This window comes from Rhagoletis zephyria, unplaced genomic scaffold, assembly GCF_001687245.7.
Source record: "Rhagoletis zephyria isolate East Lansing unplaced genomic scaffold, Rhagoletis_zephyria_1.1 Rzeph_scaffold_02755, whole genome shotgun sequence".
In the NCBI taxonomy this organism is placed as follows: Eukaryota; Metazoa; Arthropoda; class Insecta; order Diptera; family Tephritidae; genus Rhagoletis; species Rhagoletis zephyria.
Window position 1 is genome coordinate 56,055 of NW_016159839.1, and position 7,269 is coordinate 63,323.

The following is a 7,269-nucleotide window of genomic DNA, read 5'->3' on the forward strand; positions in this document are numbered from 1 at the left end:
TTTTTATATTGAATTTGTTAAGTTTTTCAAATACTTGACAAAGACGAATTTTACATTCTTCGAAACCAGATCCACCAATTTGAATATCATCTAAATAACACGACGTACCAGGAATACCTAAAAGTACTTGATCCATATAATCCCTTATGTGTATTTATAGTAACATATTTTTTTGAAGTTTCTGAAATCTTCAACTGCTGATATGCTCCCGTTAAATCAATGACGCAAAAAGATTTACAATTAGCAAGTTTGGCAAAAATATCGTCGATTCTCGGTAGTGGATAATGTTGGGTCTCAACAAACCTATTAATGGTAACTTTCACTATGCGACAGTCAAAATCGGGATGGGATGAAACCAACGGGAAATGTTATATCGGTCAAACCAAAGTCATACGTGGCCCGGCGCTTCGCTGGGTCACGTCTAGGAATCGAGATATTTCGATTTGAAGTTAGTAACTATCATATAGGGGAAATTGTCACCTTTGGTGGTCTTTTTTTTGACATAACTCGAGAACCACTAGTCCGATTTTGCTCAAAGAAATTTAAAAAAATTAAAAATTACAATTCCTTTAATCTGTTAATATAACGCTTTTCGATATACTCAACAGTTTTGCCGGTAAAAATAAATGTATGAAGAAAAAAAAATTATTTTTATTTATTTTATGTAATAACCTAATAATTACCTGTAATAATTTTTAATTTTACGTGTTAATAATAAATAATATATAATAAATATTATCCAAATTCATTGAAACATAAAATCAATATTCTTGTCAAAATGAGATACCTTCACTTAATTGTGAATAAAAGCGAAACGCGTCCATCGATTTTCATGATCTATGTCTCATTTTGCTTAAAGGTTATGTGACTTTGCGTGAAAGTAATACGACTTGCCTTTTTTCCGTTTTGGATTTTTTATGAATTTAAAAAATAAAAAAATTTAATATTTTAGGCAAAAAATATTTTTTTTTCTTCATGCATTTATTTTTACCGCCAAAACTTTTGATTATATAGAAAAAAGTTATATGAACAGATATGAAAGGAATTGGAATTTTTAATTTTTTAAAATTTGTTTGAGCAAAATCGGACTAGTGGTTCTCGAGTTATGTCAAAAAAAAGACCACCAAAGGTGACAATTTCCCCTATATGATAGTTACTAACTTCAAATCGATATATCTCGATTCCTAGACGTGACCCAGCGAAACGCCGGGACACGTATAACTTCTTTTTTACCGATATAACTTTCCCCGGTAGTTTGAACCCTTCCCGATCACTGACCCCTACCATTTGTCTCACAGTGTTTGCAATCAAAGTAAATTCTAATTTTTTTTTCTTGGTTTAGAAACAATTACTATCGGAGAAGCATAATCACTATAGGTTACTGGAACTAATATTCCCTCAGCACATAACCTAGATAGGTCCTCTTCCACTTGTTCCCTCAGTTTGAAAGGTACATCATACGCTTTTCTGAATATAGGTTTGGCTTCGGGTTTAAGAATAATTTCGGCCCTAAAATGCTCAATACATTGGTTCGAGATATTATTAAATACACACGGAAACTTTAGTTTAATTTCATTTAAGATATCATTTTCATTTTTAACTATGACATTAATAGAAGTAAAATTTTGTCTCCAATTTGGGTATAAAACATTTAACCAATTTCTACCAAGTAGAGGTTTAAAATCTCTTTCTGATTTGATTACAATCAACTCCAATAAATATTTTTCACAACAATGCAGCTTGCTTACAATAACTTCAATTTTGCCAGCACAATTAAGATGGCAACCTGTTATAAAAATAAACTTACTTTCCACTAATTTCAATTCGAAATTTTTATAGTATTCTAAATACTTAGCTTCATATATAATTGTAACACAAGCTCCGGTATCGACTTCTAAATCCATAGCTCTCCCGCCTACCATTAGTTTTACGCATTCTGAGCTGTTAGTATAAACACCCTTTATTTCCACATTGTCATCATTTGAAATGCTTGTGATGCTTGCTGCTTCTACCATCTCATTTACACTTTTAAGGTGAACGTTATTTTTCCGTCCGTCCGTCCTTGATTTCGATAAGCAGCGATTTGCGATGTGCCCTTTTTTATTGCATTTAAAACACACCCAATTCTTACAAATGCACTGCTCGGCATTGTGACCTGTTTGCCACATCGAAAACAAGGTTTGCTTGACACATTCGATTTTTCTGAACGGCCTTCGTTATGACTTCGTGACCTACTGCGACCTTGATGTACTGCACACGTGTTATACGACTCTCCTTTGGCACCAATTTGTTTCGTCTCCCCTTCAGCCATTTCCCAATTCAGAGCAATTACGCATGCTCTTTTAAATGTTAACGCGGATTCTTTTAGAAATTTGGAACGTAGCTGATTGTCCCTTACACCACATACGAATTTGTCGCGCAATGCTCTATTAAGATAGGATTCAAACTTACATTTTCCGCCAAGTGTTTAAGTTCGATAATGAATTCCCTAATCGACTTTGACCCTTGTTCTGCTTTGTAAAACTTGTTCGACTCAGCTATTTCATTTACTGATGGCTCGAAGTATAATTTTAAAGCTTCCACGAGCTCAGCATACGTTTTATTACTCGGATTTACCGGAGAGAACAATCTCCTGAGCACGGAATATGCATCAGCTCCAATATACGTGATGAAAAATGCGACCTTTTTTGCATCCACCACATCATTTACAAAAAAAATTGCTGAAGCCCCATCTCGTACTCTGCAAAGTCGTTTCCCATTACATAAGGATCCATGTGGCCGAGCATTTTTGTTGTTTTTATTAAAACAGGTTTTTGCTGCGGACTTTTGTCGACTTCTGTTTCAGGCATTTACTATTACTATATTTTCCTAAAGGTTGACAATTTTTATTTTCTGATTTCACAGAATATTTTACCCCATTTCTGTTTTTTCCTCGTCGCCAGAAATATTATCAGCCGGGCTCACGTTTCCGAGTTCGCAAAAATTTTGGGTTTTAGTTTTCAAATCGCAAAATTACGTGCTCCAATGTTCGCAAATCGGAAAATTTTTGCGGTTTCAAATCGGTTGCCGATGAGACGGTGGAATGAAAAGTAAACGGCAAAATTAACATAAATAACAAGCTTGCTTAGTTTAAATTTATTTTTGATTATGCCCATTATATCTTGCGATATTTTTGGCGTCCTAAAATTAACTTTTTATGTTGATTTTATTTGTTTAATTCACTATTTATTATACACATCTCCGTTTTGGGCAACGAGAATTTATCGAAGCAACGAAGATTTACGATTTGGTGCGGACGATACATGTGCGATAATTGTTGCATATCTTCAAGGGATGGCTTTTAAGAATGCTGGAAACGATGTGGAAAATGGAACTTTTCTATAACAAAAAGTTGCGAATTCAAGAGCACCCAAAAATAGAATCGTACGATTTTTACGAAAACGCAAAATTAAATGAAAATGGGAGCCCGGCTGTATATCTTTTAGTCGAATAGAAAGACGATCACGCTTTTTTATGTCTTTATTCTTAAGTCGCTATATCAGAAGTGAAGTACAAAAGAGTAAAGGTACGACCGCACTAGGCGACGCGACACGACACTACACAGCGCGGCAAAATATTCTTGGCATGTATTCTTATGGAGCATACCGCACTACGCTGCAGCGGAGCTACGCGACACTGCGCGGCAAAGTTAACCAACTAGGCAAAAATGTCGCGCCGCATGGTGTCGCGCAGTTCCGGTGCCGCATAGTGCGGTATACCTAGCGGAACGACATAACATTTCGTACTATAATTTTTAACTTGAAGTAATTGAATTTCCAATTGTGAGTGAATATTCACATGCATTTCATTCAAGAAGAAAATTGTATGTAAAGAAACATAATATTTGAGAAGAATTCGCCAAGGAAAATAAGCCGCTGCAGTTTCAGTGCGATATACCAAAAAGTGTTGCGCCGTGTCGCGTAGTGCCGCGTAGTGCCGCTGCAGTGTCGCTTCGCTTAGTGCGGTCTTACCTTAAAATATAAGTAATGGAGTATTACAAAGCGATTGAGCACCTAGTGATGTACAATTCATATTTCGGGTATCCTGTAACCATTAATCATGTTAGTAATGTTGAATATATTTTAGGTACTAATCGCTCAATACATAACAGTAACCATCTGATTTCCTGGCAAAGCTTTAAAGGCCAGAAAATATGCCTTTATTGCCTTAAAAGAGTGTGACATTTTAAGAAACGAGCACAACAATTTTAACCGTTTACCTTTATTTTATAATCGAACACGAAAAGAGAAAAGGAAAATCAAAAGGCGAAATTTTTTGGTAGAAACGAAAGCACCTGAAATTTTCTTCTATATAAGATAAACTTCGCTCATACTTTGTATGGAAAAAATGCATAGAACCGTTTGCAAAAAAATATGAAAACTCAACGCGAATACTTAGCCACTTCAGATTTGCAAAATATTATACGAAAATTAAAATATGAAGCAGCATACTGATTAAAATGTTGTAAGTTTTGATGAAAATTTTTTGAACTTTTCCTAATTTTGTATAAAATTGGAAACTTTGATTTAAATCGTTTTTTTATAACACGAACCATATTTAAAAACAAATAACAAAATTTCAACTTTGTATGTTTATAACTAAGGTGACCAGATGAGTCGAAAGAAAAATCAGGACACTGCATTTTTGAAAGGTAGCACAATCACTTTCTTTTTCATTAGACTTGAGTTTTGAAATGATTGTTTTTACGCTCAATGGTAAGAATTGAGAGTTCTCAGTTGAGAGTTGTGGGATGTAGGCAAGTGCATGCGACGCTTTGAAAATCTTTTCCAAGGTCGCCAACAAAAGCTCAACACCTTCATTAAGTACAATAGGATGCTAAGGATAAAGATCAATAGCATATCTTATGGCATCTTCATTCGCCACAGTTCTGACAACAAACCTACAACTGGTTCTCTATTTATGTGACAATAGAAAAATCTTGTACGTGTATTTTGGTTTCGGTCAATCGAGCTTTGCAGGGATGTTATTATGTGAAGGATGTACAAAAAGCGCCTAACGATATTTTTATGCACTAAAAAGTCATAGAGGAAAATTTTGGAATTTGAAAGAAATGTTAAATTATTTTATCGCTATTCACAACCGCTAAAAATGTTTCTGTTTGCAACAACGGCATGTTTTCATTTGAATAAAAATGATTGCTCTGACGGTAAACCTTTGCCGAGTTATGCTATTTTCTTTGTCCCTGAAAGATAGACTTGAAATGTTTTGTCAAATGTCCACAGATATGTACTTCTTCCAAAGTTTTCACTTTGACACTACGGAAAACCAAAAACACTCCACTTTTTGGCTCATTTCACTCCGATAGTTTTATTTTTTTGCCACTAACGATGAGTAGTGATAGTTTTTCTCTGAAATGGCGTTTCCACGTCAACAGAATCACGTCGTTCGCTCTCTCAATTACGAACGGCGTATTAACCTTTTTACACGCCACATTCTTGATTCACTTTGCATCTCTGCTTCTAGACTTTAGATTAATTCTGAGTTACTGAGTAACGAATACAACACCTGACTCGGAGTACCGAGTCGTTACTCACATAATAGTCTCGTTACTCGCATGTTCCGTATAGCACCATCAACGTAAATCAGTACAACGCAACATATTGCGCAGTAACGAAACTCTTTTTCGTATCGATACTAAAGTATGTTGCGTGTGTATCTACGTACATGCATGCATGATTCGTGTGAGGTACAAGTGCTTGATTGTATCAAATTGTTCGATTCGATACAAAAACCAACTCCAACACACAAAAATATGTACGAACGAACATTTCCTTACGCTGCAAGATTTGTTGCGATGATTCTTGTGAGGTAGGCAAAGAACATAGTGACGCGACAAAGAGAGCGACAAGACATTTTCGCGTCACTATGTTCTTTGCCGTACAAGTGCTTGTATCAAAAGTAACGATACGAAAGATACGGGTTGTGTTTGGATTAGAAACGAATACATACGGGTATCCAAATTTTCGTTACTTTTACAGCTCTAGCAATAATTAACCTTAAAATATACATGTGGTTGCTACTTTGCAAATGCATCTAAATTCGCGTAAGTATACGTATAAAGTTATATGCGTGTAGTAGGTATATACGAAATAGATAACTTCAGTGTTGAATAACTATTAAAACTAGGTGTTGGACAAGTGGCAGTAACACCCCCCTTCAGTAAGACGAGATGGATTCCTGGGCTTACTCCTTTTCGCCAGCCACTTTTATTACTGCTAACTTTACGGCTGGTCTTTCAAAAACTCCTTGGGCGGTTTGTATAGTAGCACTGCGAACCTGTCCATCCGAAGCGGTTTTTGTTTCTAACACTCTACCTCGGAGCCAAACATTCCTTGCGGGACCAGGGTCGACAACCACAACCAAATCTCCTACCCGAATCGGCATCTTTCTGTCATGCCATTTCGTGCGGCAAGTCAAGCTGGGCAAGTATTCTTTGACCCACCGCTGCCAGAAATGCTGTGCATATTGTTGAGTTGTAGGCCAAGAGTGACGCAAAATAGTGTAGTGGTCGCCAAAGATGGCAAGAGGTTTCATGCAATTGGAACTTCCTAACAAGAAGTGGTTAGGAGTTAAAGCTTCTTCTTGTTCACTGCCTATGGGTATATATGTTAACGGCCGGGAGTTAATGATATTTTCCACTTCTGCCATCATACAGTGCAACAGCTCATCAGTCGGTGCGCGTGCCGGAGTAATTTTATAAATATGGTTTTGAATGAGCGAACAAGGCGCTCCCATGCGCCACCCATGTGAGGTGCTGCCGGCGTAATGAATTTCCATGATGTCGTCGCGGTTGTGAAATTACGAACTAACAAATCTTTGTTACCAACAGCCAATGCTTCCCGTAGTTCTCGTTCGGCGCCAACAAAATTGGTAGCATTATCACTATAGAATTCTTTAGGCGTTCCCCGTCGAGAGATGAATCTTCTTATTGCTAAAATGCAAGAGCTCGACGTCAGAGAGTGAACAATTTCGACGTGAACAGCTCTAATTGTCAGACACGTAAACAAGGCGCCGTATGTCTTTTCTCTGTGCCGACCTACCGAAACGAAAATAGGCCCAAAAAAGTCCACGCCTATAAAAGTGAAAGCAGCGACGTATGGAGTGGTCCGTGCTCGTGGCAATTTCGCCATTTGTGGGGCTGTGGGTACAGCCTTTAGAAGTTTACATGTTTGACAATTTTTCAAAATTGATTTCACTGTTAACCGTAAG